Genomic DNA, 19,626 nt, shown 5'->3' on the forward strand with positions numbered 1-19,626 from the left:
GTTTCTTGTTTAAAGTATGTGAATAGCATATGAAATGCATTGGTTGAAGAAGCATTTTCTTGATTGTAAAAATGATAACTTTTATGGAACTTTGTAATAAAATAAATTACTGTGCTATTATTATTTTTTTTTTCCTGAAAATTCTTAGCACTTTGTATTGTGTTGTAGAGACCCTCCCCAATCTGTGCATAGAACAGTCTTTTCAGTATAGCACCTGAAGGGGTCGCTCATGCACAGGATACTTTCTATTCTGTAATACTCTCTTGGTGATGTGTACTCTTGAATAGTGAAATATCTTTGAGCAGTGGTAGAAACATTTTGTGTTGCTTCTGAGGGACAGAGCAGTTGAATTATGTCTTGAAAAAAGGGTTGTTTTCATAAGAATTGTGTTCAAACTTAGGAATTTAACGGATATTCTTTTGGTCTTTTCTGAAAAAGTTATTTTCTTGACATTTTCCTAGAAGTTTGTTTTAAGGATAAGAATAAAACCTAGAACACATACACATTAGAATGATTAGATTGTCAAAGGCTTTGTAGGAAATGAGGGCAAAGTATTTTCCGATATATATATATATATATTTTCATGGAGACAAAATTTTTTCCGAGAGTGGTGGGAAGGGTTATAATTGCATAAGCATAGTTTTTCCCCAAATTTAAATTCGCTTGTATTTTTCTTATTCAAAATATGGCTTAAGAAAGTTTTCTCTTGCTTTATGGTTTATTACTGATTTCACTTTAGGCAAGAATAATGAAAACACCCAGCTTTTGGCAGCTAGATATTGTTATGAAAAAATCTTTTTACAATATTGAGACTTTTTTCTTATTACAAAATGGGACTGCTTAATTTCACACAAAAGGGGCTACCTTGGCAATCCTGACACTTGTATGACTGCTGCATATTTTTCTGCTTTTAAAAAATGTGTATGCCTAAATATCCCAGAGTAATGATTATATGATAAAATGTCATATTGCTTTTGAAATGCTTTCAGTCCATTTGTGACAGAAAATTAGAAAGTCCAATTTTCCACATCTCTGAGTAGGCTTCTTTATTTCTAAATTTATGTTAGATAGACTTCTTAAAGTAGTTTTATAGAGAAAAGTGCAGTCTTAGGTTCCTTATGTTTGACTCTTGCATTTTTAAAGCAAGCAATACTCATTGATTACCTAGGAAAGTTTCTTTGTGCTTTGTTAATTTGATAGTATGGGCAATTTATTAGGTGTTTCCTGTTTTTAACTGCAGTCTGATTCTGAAGGAAATGAGCAGAGTCTGTGGCACAGCAGATGAGTCTGTGTCTGATGAGAGCCATGTGGGCCAAACTCTCATTTTTCATAAGTGCCGTCATTTTACAGATGTATGACCTTTTTCTTCTTTCTTCAGAGGAGGAGGGGCTGGGGAAAGAAGATAATGCACAGGGTTCATTTGAAAAACTCTTGTAGGCAGATACACAAATCATGTCATGTAAACCAGAACAGGCTAAGGAAACCTCACATCTCTTTTCCGAAGACAATAACAGGACAGAGAAAGATGGAGTCAAAGATGATTAGGAAAACAGGAATGGTTAATGGATAACAGCAACGTGGCGCCAAGCTGTTCATTTCATTCCATGTCATAAAGATATGAACACACACAAACAAAAGCCAGGTAAAGGTCCCTGAGTGGATATCCAATCAATGCAGATGTAGATTTGTGCTTTGAGACTTTTTGATAGAGAATAATGTGATGTATGGAGAAGTTACTTGTAGCAAATTGAGTTTACTTACAAGTTGCAGCATACCCGGAGCTGGCTTTCTAGGTGTGTGGTGTGACCAGTGCAGTCACACAGGGCCCCAAGCCAAAGTGCCAACCACTTGGTTTAATGCTCTGCTGTTGGCCTGAATTTTCATTTTGCATTGGGTCCCACAAACTGGTAGCCAGCCCTGACAGCCTGCCTAATAAATTGTGGAGTTGTATTTCTTATGTTTTTAGTATGTGGCACTTTTAATTTCTAAAACCGTAGGTTCACATGGACCTGGAAACAAATGGTGGTTCTCAGGTCATCATGGCGGCCAGCAAGGAGAGCTGTATTAAGCTCTTGTCTCACCCAACATCTGATCCACCTTTACTTGCTCTAGGTCCAGGGGATTTGTTTGATCAAGACTAAACCTGATGGAAAATTGAGATCAGTTCCACATCATAACTCATGTTTAAGGTAGGGTGAAGGAAAAAAATTTATTCTTACATTGTTTTTCTATGAAGAACCAAAGTTAAGATCCTCTAAGCCTGATCTACATGCACACAGACGTGAATACACACACAAATGTGCTCATACTTATCTCAGAATAAGTTTAGTAACATAAATTATTAAAAATAATTTATTTCATAACATAAAAACACACTGAATCAAGTAAAAGTTCCATACATATGAAGAGATAGCACTTCATAGGATTTCCTTGAGGAAATAAATCTTCACTATATCATATCATCATTTGGAATAGATATTGTACAATATTATCACACTATTAAAAGGGGCTTGTTGAGAAAACAATTATTTTTTTACTTCATTCTTGCTAAATTATTGATAATGACTGGTTTCTTTTTTAACATATATTTAAACTAGGTCTGACACTGCTATATTATGAAGTCAGTTTCTCATTTTATTTTGTAGCATGTTTTAGTTTAATTCATCTACTTTATTTCGTCCTGTAATAAACTCTCAGGAGATGTGAGTGCAACTCGTGAAAGCCCAGTGAATTATCTCAGCTGGAGCTTATTTGGCTTCATTATTACAGGGGATTTTTGAATTTGAGCTCCTCAGTAGCAGTTTCCACCTCACGTACACAAGAAACTGTTCTTTAGCCTTCCCTCAGCCTGTCTCTCAGAGGCAGAAGTTAATGTTTATTTTGGGGGATGTTACAAAGGAAGAATCTTTTACTTTAGTTGATCTTTTCCAAAAAAAGATAACATGCTAGTCAGCTATCCATATTGTATCTAGTGATAAATGTTAAGAATGGCTCTGATATCAATTAAATCAACTTCATGTATTCATCTTAAAGAATACTCAATCAATCTAAATGCTTTCCCGTAGGAAAAGTGGACCATTAAATGACAGTTGCCAAGCAATTTCTATTTTACAAATCAATTCCATGGTTAAATTGAGGTATATATTGAAAACATCTAATCTATTACATATATCTTAAAAAAAAAAAAGACCCTACCTCCAACCCAAACTGTTAATTATTGCACAGTCAAGGCTGCAATTAAAGGCTGAAGAGATTTGTCTAGTGAGATAACAGAGGGAGAAAAACAAGGGACACAATCTCTATGGGGCAGTTACATCAGACTTGATAGCGCTCTCACACTTGATAGCTCATCTCATGGATGCTGTTGTTTGTTCTTTAGCAGAATATCCTAGTCAATAGATAGGTAAAAATAAAGCGCAATTGAGATGTGCATCTGCCTGACACTGGAAAGGAATACACCTCTCCAAAAGGTCTGAAACATTCTTTTCTATCCAGAGGCCTCAAGCTCAATGCTTTCTCTTTAGTTACTTCCTTAGAAAAAGGTCACCAATAGCAATATAACTATCCAGTCATTTATTTACTCAAAGATAAGGGACTGTATGTAAACTCACTTAAGATAGTGAGCATAACAATTCTTTAAGAAACAAGACTTCTTCATAAGATTTAAATTAAACTGAAAGAATAGAGCTAAGACTAAATAAAGCTATTTTAGAGCAAAGATAAGTGTCTTATGATATCCTTTTATTTCCATAACAAAGCTTCAAGACTCTAAACTTGCAGCTACCTCTAAGATAACACTGATTGTTTTAAGTATTATTTTGAAATCTTTTCCACTACTTATAAAAATTTGTTCTTTTAATCTTCTTCAATTTTTAAAGTTGCTTATTTCTGATTATAATGATTTTTTCTCTCTTTACTTCCTTTTCTATAAAAAGGAAAGACAAGTTCTTTCCATAGTCTCTGAAACCAAGGCACCTGAAACTGGATCAATTATTTAGTTCATTTTTTTTAAATTTTACTTTTGAACAGTGCCTCATATATATAATGCCTTTTAAGAGTCTCCATTGTATACTTAGCTTAGGTACACTTACATATATCTTTCAGCAGTACTTTATCCATCTTGATAGGAGGCATTGATTATAATCTATCTAGAAATTAAGTCTTTCCTTATTTTAATAGTGTTGCTGTATTATAGTTTCTGTACTTGATATTAGAAATAAGATATTTTCATCTATTGAAATTGTCAAAAATACATAAGAACTGTAATAATAGACTGAGTTATAACAATGGTGATGTTTTGAATTGGGTCTTAAGTTACGTCAAAAAGATGTTTAACAGTTTTTTGGATACATAAAACTGTCGTAACTATATACTTGTATACTCTTATGACTTGAAGGAAGCCTTTTTCTTTGCCATAAAGATTGAAGATGATCTAAGAAAAGTATGTCATAGCCACACAATAAAAGTTTGAGGAGTTAGGTGTTGGGAGAAGTTGGAGCTTGTGCTTAACTTTCTGCTTGTACTATTTTACTGATTTAGTTAGGCTGAGCTTCTAAATAACATTTTCCTTTTTACTAGTTCAAAATAAATACAAATAACTTAAAAAATCGGCCATGGAATTTAATGACAGGATTTTATGAGAATCGAAAAACCCTGTGAGCGTTACAAAGAAGTGATCCTAAGATTTTAACCTTTTCAATTAGATCTGATGTGCGTGCATATAGATTTAAGTGAAAATTGAAAATCCTGTACTCTCCTGATACTCTAGAATCATCTCAAACCATTTTAATATGACCCATTTAATCCTTTCATTTATATTGAATCTTCAGAAAGACTTGTCGATCCCAATTTAAGGCTTAAATTGCTACCCACACAGATTCTGAGTATTAAGAAGCTCAATGTTACTGAGACAGAGCAGATTTCGGCTTTTAATTCTTAACAAATACAATCATATCTAACAGGATGTTGAGAACTGACTTCTCATTTTGTGTAATATCTACTAGGCAGCATTCTGAATTGAAACAATGTAGCAAACTTTCTGCCTTAAGCAGCCATATTTATAGAGTGTAATTTTTAGGCTCTTTGTGTAGAATATTAATAACAAAATATGAAATAATATGTCTGTTTTGCTGAACTATAGGGTTGTTAGTTTTAAAATTCAAGCAATATGCAAATCAGAAATAACATCCTAGGACTGTGTCAATCAAAAAATTCTACGAGCAGATAATTTTTTAAATAACCATTCATAGGGAACCCCATGTTCTTTTTATTTTTTGGCACAGTTGTTTTTCTTCTTCTAAGCCTAAGGCATCTCATTTGCATTTGATTTGCATTTTGTTCTTAATGGGAAAAAAGGGAAAGCAAGCAAATGAGAGAAGGAAAGGAAAAACAGTTCCAGAGATCTAGCAGTAACCAATTCCTTGGTGTTAGCCTGTGCTGTTGAATATTTTATAATTTATAAACTGAAAACACATTATGCTCTGTTTTTCAAACAGGCTTTGTCACATGCCTTTCCTAAACCATTTAAGACATTAGGCGTGTGACTGGGATAAAAAAATATGCTTTCTTTATTTCTACATATCTCTTGTGGTGTTACACTGTGGGAATGGAAGAACAGAGGAGGTTAGAAAGAGGTCTGAAGTGCCTGCTAATCATTTACAGAGGTGAAACAGATTTTGAAAAAATACACATTGATACTTTTAAAATATCACGAGTATATGTTGGCTAAAAAATTTCTGATTTCTTAATCATCACCTGGACAGAATATTTTGAGAGATGCTACTGAGAGATTTGTTGAACCCCATTGAATTAAGGTCAACTCATCAATTCTTAACAGGAATATAAGTTGAAGCTGATTCCTAATAGCTTCTGGAATGCGAAAGAAATGCTGACCTTTAGTCTAGATGTCAGTGGAAGCAAAGTCAAGAGCCAGAGAGTTTGGTTAAAAAATTTATACATTGCTGATAAGAGGTGGAGATTGTTTCTGTGTTTCATATACTAGAATCCAGAGGCAGTATATCTAGTTCTGCTCTTGTAAGATCAGAACCAGTCTTTTAACCTCACTTTTATTTCTTTGAATGAAGTAAAATTTATGTTGGCAAATTGTTTTTCTGGAGAGAAAATGAAAGCTATGTTAACATACCATATTAACTCCTTGCTGAATGTACAATATAAATGATTTGAATTTTCTAATAGAAAAATCCCCAGTTAGCTGAAGAACAGATCCAAAAGCAGAGGGAACATTGAAGAGAAGGGCACAGCCTGGGTGTTCTTTGAAAAGCGTTGCCATGGGCCAAGCAGTTTCCAGACAACTGCCCAAGAGCCAGGCAGTGCAGGGATCCTGTAAAACTTCAGCCCTTGAATTCTGTAGTGATAAGAGAGGCTGTCTGGATTAACAACCCTGTCAAGGGTAACCCTCTGAAGTGCTTATTTGTTTAGAAAAAGAACCTCATTCATCATCAGGGAGTGATAGAAAAAGGGGCTCTTTGACACCATATCTGAAGGCTACCTGGATGTATGGGCTTTGCGGGCACCTTTCATGAAAAGGAAGAGAAGGAGAAAGGATGCTGTTGCTATTCAGTTTCAACATAGCATTAAAAGGAAATGTATTATACATGTTCACACTGCCATTTTTTATGATGCAGTTTCATCTCTTTTCACTGTAAAACTCTTTGGGAAAAATTGTATCTCAAAAATCAGAGATGGCATAATTATGTTGTTAACTAACTTAAAGACACACAAAGAAAAACGAGTAAAATCTGACATTAGAATTGCAGTTTGCCTTTTGACGATTTTATTATTAGATCCTTTGAAACCTCTTTTATCAATTTGTCTAGTTTAACATGTGAATATATTTTCCTCAATAAAACAATTATAGGCCCAAATTTTAAAAAATACTATAGGTGAACTAGTGATTTAAAAGAGGTATTGGGATAATTATAGCTTTTTTTGGTCATCTAGAATTTATAATCTTATAAAAGTGGAGAAAGTTCAAAAGCAAATATTATTATCTGAGGACATGAATGAGAATAATTGATGTTAAAATTGAGTGTCCTGAATATAGATAAATATGAAATTCCTTGCTAGATAGGTGACATTTCAGGTACAATACTTCATCAGTTATGATTGGCAACTAAAACTAAATTCTGTGATGACTGTATGCATAATGATTAAGAAGATTTATTTAAAGCAGAAATGTCATGTATGTATTACAGCTACGAATTTGTATTTATATAGCATATAAATCACAACTATTATATAGTGATAGGGTCATATGTCATGAGCAAGAATGCATACATAAACTACAAAATTCAAAGCATATCTGTACTCTATTATAGCTATATAATTTATTGGGAATTATTTGCTTAATTATCTCTTCCTTAAAAAGTATCACTCCAGTAAGATATTGTAGTTTTACTTTAGGAAAGAGTAGTTTGGGGAGGTTAAATAATCTGTACAGGTCACACAGTACATGGCAGAAACAGGATTTTAAGGCAGATTTATTTGGACCCAAAGCTCTTAACCCTTTATTTGTAGCCACATTGCCTCCCTTTAATGTATCTACATGTATCTTTCTGCAAATGTCACTCTTATTTCTCATAAAACTGTGTCCAATGCAATCTCAAAGGTTCTTTCAGGTACCCTAAGAGTACAAAAAGAAAAACAAAACAAATACAGTGGTTGACACTTGCCATCTAAGAATCAAACCCAGTGTAAATGATTAAACGTTGGAAAAGAGCAGGCTAACATCAGAAAAATCGCTTAGGCTGTAGGCACATTCTGTTTCTAATATCATGTCACTACTCCTTATGTCTATTCTACTCCCTTCTAGCACCTTCTGGAGTCCTCCCCATTACTGCTTAACTCAGATCTAACTTCTGAGGAATTTCCTTCACTTCGTCTAATTTCTCAAGGTTTTGATGTCTCCTGGGTGAGTATGAGTTAAAATAGATTATCTTAATAATTTGGCTAATGCGATAGCAAGCTAACTTGTTCTTATTCAGAGAAATGTAATAATAAGAATACAGAGAAGAGTAAACAATAATGACAATCCAAACCATTTTCCCATATACATGAATTGACACAGAGGACTGAAACTACCTACCACCCCCTTTTACTCCTTTCCCCCTACAATTTGCTGTCTATGTGGCTATGACTGCTATTTCATGAGACTCTTGCCCAGGCAAATAGTTTGGTTGCTCATTACAAGAACTTCCCTAAAGACTCACCAAATCCTCAAAGGAAAGCATCAAAAGCTAGGGCTAAACAAGTGAATCCTAAGCTTTACTCAGGACTAATCAAGCTTCCTAACTGAAAGCCCACCATAAATCAAATATCCAATTCTCAACACATGTTCTTGCTTCTTTCTACCTTCAAGACATTACCAAAGCTCTGTTGAGGTTGGGCTCTCCCTTACCTTAGTAAGCAATCAATTCAACTTTCTCTTATCAAGAGATTGTGTTAGTAATATTTGGCGAACCTGCATTTGACACTAATAGCCACTAATATTTATATAGTACAGTAAATAAATGTGCCAAGTAGTGTGTATACACGTGCATACCATACACACACACACACCCACACACCCACCCACACCATTTAATCCTCATGACATCCTTATGAAATAGGCCTTAATACAATCTCCATATTACACTTGAGGGAACTGAGACATAAAGCAGTATTAAGTTGCTTGCTCAGGTGACACAGCTTCTCAAGTGGCCTTCTAAACTCTTTCTTTTAATATATATACGACCACCAAAGAAATATGTCTTCAGGAGACCTCTACAGGAGTGATTATTAAAGTGAAACTTACGAAACTAAGATTAGAGAGATAATTGTGTTTATAGTTAGACCAGCTGCTATCATTGTCTACAGATGGTACTGGCCTTGCACATAAAGCAGTCATGTTGAGGGAATCAGTATGACATGTTAGCTGAGGGAGAAAAATTGTTTTACTCAGTGTCTGAATGCGGTATGATTGGCAGAGATGACAGTCTCCGTGGACAGTTTCCCACACCAGCTCTATCCATAATTTCGCACTAGATGTGCATTGCCCCAGGCAGCCTAGCCCCTGCTGTGCATGCCTCCAATCAAGGCAGGATATGCTCATGGGGGAAAGGACTAACGTCACGGAATAAAAGATGTTACTGATTAAGAGCTCAGCAACCTCACATTTTGAATTATGGAAAATACACAGTGCTGTAACGTGAAGTCATCATTATGATTCCTTAATGGGAAGGGTGGTAGGGCATGTTCTTTTCTTGATATTCAATCAATTCTCCCTGAATGAACTTCTAGGTAAATGGGACTGGTTATATTCCCTCTGCCACTTCGTCTCTTGTAGTCAGTGTCCTGTACACCTAGCAATCAGAATTCATAGGTTCCTGAATTTGGAGAGGCAGATTATGGATATTAGATGACACCTGTATGGTCCCTCCTTCTCTGTCAAAATCTTCTACCCCTGCCGCCACCCCCTCCGCCCATCCACTCACTTCTCTCTCTCTTTTGCAAATTCTCTCAAACTTTTCCATCTTTCTTCATGGTTTTCACAATGCTGTTACAATTCTGCATTAGGTTCCTTTAGGTGATTGACATGTGCTTTGTGACCTCATCATCTGGGGAGTGAGTCTGTTAACTGCTATTTGACAAAATGTTGCCTCAGGATTACACTCCTGGGGAACCATTTAGCTTCCTTGAATCTAGGAGCAAGGAGCCCTGATACTCTTTAGGAATTCGTGTAAAAGAAGATACAGGATAAAATATGATATTTAAATACTTAAATCATTTATCCTACATGGCTGTCAAATAATTACTCCAAAGGATTTTAATTGTTTTTATAAGTTTCATATTATATGAATATATAAATGTAGGTGTACATATATCTCCAAATTTTAATACAAACTGTCTTATTTTTCTAAAATAATTCCCCATGCTCAAAATCTTCCTTTTGAGCAAAATAAAATCTGAAATGTGTTGTGTACCTGATAGCCTGTATTTCCATTTGTCATGCTTACCTGCCATAGTTTTCTAGAACAAAGCATCTCAAACTTGACTATGTATAGGATCCAAAGGGGGTTCTAGTTCCAGGGCAGACTGTGATTCCGTAGGTCTAGGATGAGGTCCAAGACAATGCATGTCTCACAAGTTCAGAAGTGATGCCAGCAACACTGATTCCTGAACCACGCTATAGAGCAGGGTGACTCTAGATTCCACAGCCTTGTTCCTGTAGCAAACAGCCATTTGTTCTACTTATTACCACTTTTAGCAATTCTTTGTCTTTCCTGTCCATTTGCTTTGCTTCTGCTGTTTCATGTCTGTCTCTCTTTTCTGAGATTGGTATTATCTACAGAAATGTCCAGTGAATGAGACACACAGGCACAGTACACTCTTTGAAAAACCTCATCTCTGTGTTCTTGAAGGAAAATCCTTTGCACTTCGATTTCCTGAACAAATGCATGTCTTTGAACCACGGCCTTACACTCTAATGTCCTGGGAATGTGGACTCTGCCTCACTGAAGGTGGTCCTGTGACACCAAGTCATCGAAGGCATAGGCTCACATTGGCAATACAGTCTTTGGCGCAGAGAAGTAACACTGCCAAGAAACTCATGAAGAATTTTATCATAAGCTTTCCTTCTCTTTTTCAACTGCAAGGGAAACACTGTAGCTTCAGGATGGACAAAGCGAGTACATTCTGGTATTTAAGAAGCAACGTGCAAGGCAGAGCACTCTAGCGGCCCTGATACTTGAAGGTGTGTCCTCCTCCAACATGATTTTGGAGTGATTATCTCATAATAGGCAATAGCAAGCTCCCCTAGAAAGTGCTAATTAATACACAGGAGAGTCTCATCTAATATTTATGATGCTGGTACAGCGGCTCCGCAGCGATGCTGGCAGCGGGGACAACGGGCTTCAGCGCAGCGCCGCCCGAGCCGAGCCACGTTAATCCCTCCCTGATGAGCACGTCGTCCCCTCCACACCCATTCAGAACGCGCGGCTCTCAGGGCGCGGGTAAAGCCCTTCAGCCTCCCAATCCTGACGTCGGCAGGGCTGCCACTTACTTTCCCAAGTGAAACCCTCTGCTTACCTGGTTAAACTGGCTAATCCTAAAATGGCTTTTAGATCGTCACTTCATAACTCCGAGACCCTCCAGCAGGCTCCTGTGCAAATCCCAAGATGAATGAGACCTAGGCAGAGTGGAAATGAACCCACAAAAATATTTTTTATAAAATGACAGCAGATTCTTGAAGTTGCATTGTATTTCTTTTGTCTGAGAATTAAGGTCAGACATCATCTTTAAATGATGACACATGACCGTAAGACTTTATACGACACTCCATGACTTTATTTAAAAATCAAATAATAAAGCAAAAGCTGCATTTTCTATTGAAATTTCTTTTTAAAATTTACTGGTGACGTACTGTATAGTGCTTAAAATTTTGACATCTACTAAAGGCTGGATATCTTTGATCTTAATTTATTCTGCAAAGCATGCTTTCAAAATGCGTGTGCTTTGTTATGAAAAGAATTGCGTCCTTTGAAGAGTATTTTCCTCATTCTTGTAATGAGATATAAATGATATTAGGGCCCTTATAAATTTTCAAATTTAAAATGTAAATCCCATGCATACCCACCAAAGTTCTGATTCGATAGTTCTAGAAAAAAGCCAGGAATCTGTATTTTTACCGAGTACTACCAGGTGATTTTAATGCATACATACAAAATGTTCTATATTTTTTGAGGAAAGTTTTCTTTTTTGTTTATACATTTCTTATCCAAAATAAAGAGTAACAGACAAACAAATGAAGTACAATTTGTACTTCAAGGTGCCTGGTTACTGGGCTCCATGCCCACAATGGACTCCACAGGCACAGAGCTGGGGCCTGGTGGGAGCAAATCAATGCAGGACGATTCAAGGGAAGAGGGCAACTGGGAGCTCTGATGAGTGATTTTGAAAGGAAGGAATGATTCGAATGGAGGCCACATGGTTTAACTTACAATGAACCTGCAGGTTTTGAAAATTGCATGCTGGATTTCCTCATAAGCATATATCAATCTCAGAACAGGCGGCTCTGCTCTTTGGTATGCAATCTTTTGGGAGGTTTTTCTCATTCAGAACAAAATCATAGAAAATATACATTGGAGTTGAGAATTTTAAAATGCAGAGATAAAAAAAGCTTTCAATAATTTAATAAAAAGCACGTGGGCAAATGTGAATTCCAGTCACTTTTTATTTAAATTCGTAACCTTTGAATTTGCTTTTGGGAGGATAAGCACATTGTGCTTTGGCATTCTCTCTCTCTTCTATTTTTTTTTTTTTTAAGCCTGCACATCATTTCAGAATGAAGTGTCAGCAATTATTGTCAGGAACCCAAGCAAGCAGTAGCACTTAATAGGAAAAGCAGGATGACGCATAGCACAGAGCAAAATTGGGGTGCCACTTGCCACTAATGGTAAGCACTTGTTTTTCCCAATACACAATTATACAGGAATGAAGAAAGAAATATGAACCCACAGAGATATAAAAGTCATGTTTTCTCTTTTTTTTAATTAATACAATACACAAAATCTCTGGTTTGTCTTGTAGGAAGTTTAGCAAGTTTCTAGGATTAAATGGCTTTCCTATTCTGTGAAGGGGCTGATATAAACCCTTGTACCAAGGCTTAAAGTCTTAAGCCTGTTAGAAGTTTCCATCAGTCAGTCTGTATGTCAGTGGATAAAGTTGGTTGCTGATCTAACCTATTCATTGCTCTCTGGAAAAAACACATCAAACTACACAAATATTTTTTAGCAATGAAGGAAGGCTGGGGAAATGAAGGTCTATCCAATGATAAAATGCATTTTCTAACTGACAACATTTTGAAGGAACGTACTACCACGGTGCTCTTCTATGTAATTTTAACTGCTATGTTTGATGAGGTGGTGAAAAAAAGAGATTAGTTGCCTTTAGTAATCTATCCTTTGTTACTCTGATAACCGTGAAAGTCTCTGTTGTTTCCATGCTTAGAAAAGTTCCTGTTCCATGTATATTCTGCCTGAAATAGTTTGTTCTGCACATTCCATACCAGACAAATTGAGAGGAAATAAAATTTGTTTTTTCTTGCCTTGTTCTCTTTTATCTTCATTTGATGTACATTTTTAGTACTTAAAATATCTGCATTTCATGATACTATATATTATGTATGCTGTCTGTTAGTCAACAATTGTTTGGCGCTTACTGTGTGCTGAACTGTGTACTGTACACAGTGAAATGTCAGCAAGGGGGCAGAAAAGGGATACAAGGCAGATAAAATACCACATCTGGCCTCAGTCTCAGCCCTCAAGGGATTTGTGTAGCATATTTGAAAACATTTGATGGTAGATCTTAATAAGCTTTGGTTGATGGCATACAAGTATATATATGCTTTGCAGCCAGTGAATTCTTAACAGGCTTCTCTTATAGCTCATGTCACAAAGTTCCCCAAAAGAATTTGCTAATGATTTAACAATGTTGTTGAAATTACTGGTTTAATTTTCAGTCTAGTTAGACTGACAAACTTTCTAAGAAGCATTTTGAATCCACATTATCATGTTCCATTCCAACAGTGAGGGTTTCCAAAACACTGTTTAGCTTCTCTTTCATTATCCTGTTTTTATGATTCCCTGTTTTAACTTTGCCTCCAAAGTTAGAGTATATTTACCAGGTTTTCTGAGGAGACAATTATGACTGAAAAATTAGTTGATTAGCAGGCATCTAAGGTGAATTTTGATATTTTTTCTTCAGTTAGTACTGTGTCTGCATGGTTAAGCAGATAAATGTTAACATTATTCATGTTTCCAACGTTATAACTAGGTTTTTGACTTGAAAGTGTATTGAAATAACATATCAGTTTATGAGCTGTAGAAAAATACTTTTTGTATATGAGCAAAGGCAACAATATAAAAAGGACAAAATTCAGTTTTTCAAGGAAAATATATTGATTGCAAAAAATTCCGTCACTTTCAACCAATGCAAAACAGAAATATGGTGATTTTTTTTTTTTTTAAATCTAAAAATTTCTTAGCCAGATCCTATGAATAAGTCAGTTACTATGAGTTCCAGGTTGGAACTCTGGGAAGGGCATCAACTCTGGTTGGCCACTTGGATATTATAAAAGTGGCCAGCGCATCCTAGAAAGGCTCATTCATATGTAGCATCTGGCTCGACATTTGCTTCATTATATTAGCATTTTTTCTTTTACAACCTGGTATTAATTTCCTGCTGCTACTTTCTATCTCAGCTTAGATGACTTTTGGAGTCGGGATATTTTATCTGCTTTTTTCCTTTCCTCCTCACAAACCCGCAACACAGATGTTTAAGACTTTTTAAAATTTGAATATAGAAAGGCTCATTTACTTTGTCTTTAAAAAGAGCTTTGGGAAAAAAGTACCAAAAATAAAAAGAAAATATAACCTTATAAAAACTTCTAAAAAAAAGTCTTTCATTTTAGATAACTACAACAATCATCTTTACAAAGAAACAAACATTAAATGTTAGCCCAGATTCTAAGCAATAGAATAACTCACTGTCCTATCATAGTAGGTTAGAGATATTTCTTCATTTAGTCTTTAAACAATGCCTTGACAACAGACCTTTCCAAAGATTCCAATCACTGCATGACTTGATAGGTTAGGGGGTCAGAGGTGCATCTCATCTCATCATGTTTGTAGTCTGAGAAAACAAGCCATAAAAGTTAGCTTGGTTAATTTTTTGTAACTGATACTATTAGCAGAAGGCAGAGTTTATCATTGGGGAGGAGAGGAAAATCATGGTAGATAGAAAACAAACATTAAACTCACATAGCACAGAAACAAGCAAAACCAAACATTGGTCATAATATCATGAAACAGCCCTGAGTAAGGATGAGTTTGCTTTGCTTTGTAAAAGGTCAAACCATCCTATTTGATAGTATATTCTTTGCTAATTTTCTTTAAAATCTTATTCTAAAATCCTCCCAATATTTTTTATTTTAATTAGTAATATTTAAGTGAAACATACTATTTGCATAGAAAAGCTTCCGAAGATTTAAATTATATTTGGCTTATGCTAAACACCATAAACTGTGTGGAGGGCATGCAGTCTTTACTAATATCAAAACCCAAATGTCTTAGAACTGAGATTTGTTCCTAAGATTTTCTTCTCATACTAACCATAAATATTTTACAGAGCAAACCAGAACTTCATTTGTTTATTGTTATTTACCATAAAATTGGCTTTTGTCTAAAGTTCCTGAGTAATTGCAAAGAATATTAAAAGGAAAAAGACCTTAACCTATATGAACAACTGCCAAAAATTATTATTGTGTGCTTTGGCTATCAGCACAAAGAAGGATGCCTTGACTTTGAAATTTCATTGATCTTTTTCTTTAACAAAAATTTGCTATTATAGTGCTAAATAGAAGCAACAAGTGTTATACTTAAATTTCTATCTAAATGCCATTGATACAATTTTAATAACTATAACCTTCCAGTGATAAAATATTTTTTCTCCAGAATATCAAGATTTAGTAGAGAATTAGAACCTGACTCCACAACTTACTATATGTATAACTTTGGTGGATAAAGTGATCATTTTTTAGCCTTAATTTCCTTGTTTTTGAACAAGGGATTAACACTAATATGAAATAAATAATATGAAGTCAGTTTTTATTGATTTCCTTTTACCTTGTTAAGTCCTCTCAGATCACACAATAAATGGCAAAGCCAGGATTTGAACCTAGAAATATTACTTTGGTACTTCTTAACTATTTCAGTACTTCTTAATTAGCTGCTCTACGATACAGTTGTTTTAAGTGTGAATTAAAGATTAGGATAGACACTCCCATAAATAATGGATGCTTAATATTTATGTATTGGGTTCAATAAAATCTGTCAGCTTCCATAATTTTCTTTGGCCCTGTGAACTTACATTAAAAATAATTACACATTATATAATATTAACCTGGTGAATTTTAAAGATGTGTAAACACAATTGAATCCTTTTCAATTAAAATGAAATCAAGTTTATTTTCTTCTGGCATACTTTATTTTAGACTTTCAGATTCTGAACCTAAATCAATATGGGTAGAAATAGTAAACAGAAAAAGAAAGGGATGTTGTAAAAGAATCTATAAATTTAGCAAATGTAAATCTAGTGAATTTTCCATAAGGGATATTGACATTAAATTATGGCAGTCTTCCCTGGGTTAATATAAAACCAAATTGATGTCAATAGTAGGCAGGCATGGTGATCAATTAAGTGTAGATAATAAGAGGTTTATTTAATTGCTTTGTATTGAGTACCATATGGATGTGTGGTTTTTGAATTCTCTGACATGGGTACTTCATAATATTTTGCATTTTTATAGATATCTTTGTAGGAATACTAATATAGTTCACCTCAAATTGTTAAACTTTCTCTAATACAAAATGATTTTTGGAAGAAATTGCTTTGTATGTATAGATCTTGGTGTTAAATTCCTAAGATGAGCCATTATAAATACATTTCTGATTAATGTGCTCAGTTTTGGATTTTCTCACATAGTGATTTTTAAAGAAAGCCAACTAGTGTTACATTCTTCCAATAAATAACTCAAAGTATAATATCCTGATATCAACTATCACCCCAAATGCATTGTTTCATGCTGTCTGCCTTTTGCTGCCAAAAATGGATGTGTTTTTTTCTGACATATATGGATAATAAATTATAGCAGCGATAAGAAATGTATTCTATACTATATATTTAGGGGTACAGTTTATTCAAATTATGAAATAGGTAAATTATTTTTTATTTGCTCATGTGTTTAAAATAGTCCTGACACACTGTGTTTTACCTTTACCCAGCTTTTCCAATGGCTGACCTACTCACACTTCTTCCCAATGTTCTTGGGACTCATAGAACTTCATTACTACTTTGGCAAGATTTTGTGTGTATGTGATGAAATATGTATATCAATATAAAATTTATAAGTTGTTCAATTTAGTGACATAAAGTATACTTTTGTTTCCCCTTATCCTTAGGGGATGTCTTCCAAGATCCCCAGAGGATTTCAGAAGCTTCAGATAGTACCAAACCCTAGATACTTTATGGTATGCACAAATTTATTTTTTCTTTACAATTATTTCATGGATGGAAGATTTGTTCATACCATAGATCTTAGCAACATTAGCATAGGATTTTTTTTCTTATTAAGTCAAGAAGTTTCACCTTTTTACTTAAAGGAAGTGCTTAATAGCTTTTCTTTGGCACTTTTGAGTTTTCCAGCATCACTACTATTGTGCTTTGGGAGCATTATTTAGTAAAATAAGGGTTACTGGAACATAAGCACTGTGATACTGTGACAGTGGATCTGATAACTGAGTTAACTGCTAAGCGACTCATGGGCAGGTAGCCTCCATAGCCTGGATATGCTGGAAAAAGGGATGATTCATATTCTAGGCAGGACAGAGTGGGAAGACACAAGCTTCATCAGGTCACTTAGAGCAGTGTTCAATTTAAAACTTATAAATTGTTTGTTTCTGGAATTTCTCATTTAGTATTTTTGGACTGATGTCCACAGGTAATCGAAATCATGGGTAATTGAAACTGCAGGAAGCAAAACTGAAGATAGACAGGAACTGGAGTATTTACACTGTAATGTAACCATCACCTCTATTTCTAAAACTTACTGGTCACCCCAAACAGAAACTCTGTACCCATTAAACAACCCTCACTTTCTTTCCCACAGACCTCAGTAACTTTTATTCTATTTCTGTATCTATGAGTTTGTTTATTCTGTGTACCTCATTAAGTAGAATCAAATATTTGCCCTTTTGTGTGTACTTACTTCACTTGCATAATATTTCCAAGGTTCATCCATATTGTAGCATGTATCAGAATTTCATTCTTTTTAAAGGTCGAATGATATTTTGTTGTATGTTTAGATCACATTTTGTTTATGCATTAATCTGTTGATCAACATTTGGTTTGTTTTCACCTTAGGTTATTGTGAATAATGCTGCTATGAACATTGGTATAAAGTTTCTGTTTGAGTTCTTGCTTTCAGTTCTTTTGGGTATATTACTAGGAGTGGAATTGCTAGATGTTTTTTTTTTTTTTCTTTTTTGGCAATTCTATACTTGACTTTTTGAAGAATCACCAAACTGTTTTCCACAGCAACTTTACTATTCTGCATTAAGCAATTCACCAGTAATACACGAGGGTTCCAATTTTTCTGCTTCCTCACCAACATTTATTATTCTCTATTTTTTTGATAATAATCATTCTAATGGGTGTGAAGTGGCCTCTTATTGCGGATTTTTTTTTTTTTTTTTTGAGATGGAGTCTCATGCTGTTGCCCAGGCTAGAGTGCAGTGATGTGATCTTGGCTCACTGCAACTTCCGCCTCCCAGGTCCAAGCAAATCTCCTGCCTTAGCCTCCTGAGTAGCTGGGATTACAGGCACCCCCCACCATGCCTGGATTTTTTTTTTTTTTTGTATTTTTAGTAGAGACAGCATTTCATGATATCCGTCAGGCTGGTCTCAAACTCCTGATCTCAAGTGATCCATCTGTCTCGGCCCCCCAAAGTGCTAGGATTACAGACGTGAGTCACTGTGCCCAGGCTCGTTGTGGTTTTGATTTGCAATTCCCAATGACTGGTGATATTACCTGTGAAGAATTTAAGTGTTTTCGACAAACTATAATAAAACTTTCTGAGTTCCATACTGATATTCACCTGCAACAGCGTCACATATTATTGAAAATCAAATCTTATTTTTTCTTAAAACCTTCATCAGAGCAGAAAGGGCATTACTATATCAGAGACAAAACAATGTGGAATAAAATATATGATTTATAAATAAGCAGAAACTCTATTCAAAATCTGCTCCCTCATCAGCAAGTAGTAAGATTTTGGGGAAATTGCCCTAAATTGCTAAGCTTTTACTGCTTATGGGATATTATGAGGCTTACATTGAGCTATACACGTTTACTACTGCATCTCCAGCATATGTAATGGTGCCTAAGGCATAGTAGGTGCTTAATAAGTATTTGCTAATGAAAGAATAATGCTTATAATATTACTCAAATAACTATAGCTATTCTTATTACTAGATAAGCAGAGACATGAGCCTCTCTATTTAAACAAATTTAAATGGCAAATCTCAATTTGTACATCTTTAAATAATTTTAAAAATATGAATATAAGCATAATATGCTTACATATACTATCAAAATATATTTTAGATACATATATAGCTCATAAAAATTTTAAAGTTACAATATTAAAAATTTTAAAACTTTCTACATAGACAAATTCTGAAAACTTAAAAAAAAAAAACTGTATAGTTTACTTTAGTTGTCCAGGAGTGGTGGCTCACAAAGTGCTGTAATCCCAGCACTTTAGGAAGCCAAGGTAGGCAGATCATTTGGGGTCAGGAGTTCACAATCAGCCTGACCAACATGGTGAAACCCCATTTTCACTAAAAATACAAAAATTAGCTAGGTGTGGTGGTGAGTGTTTGTAATCCCAGCTACTCAGGAAGCTGAGGCAGAAGAATCACTTGAGCCTGGGAGGCGGAGGTTGCAGTGAGCCGAGATGATGCCACAGCACTCCGGCTTGGGTGATAGAGCAAGACTCCATCTCAAAAAAA

Source organism: Sapajus apella, unplaced genomic scaffold, assembly GCF_009761245.1.
Source record: "Sapajus apella isolate SASKATOON/1434 unplaced genomic scaffold, GSC_monkey_1.0 scaffold87, whole genome shotgun sequence".
Lineage (NCBI taxonomy): Eukaryota > Metazoa > Chordata > Mammalia > Primates > Cebidae > Sapajus > Sapajus apella.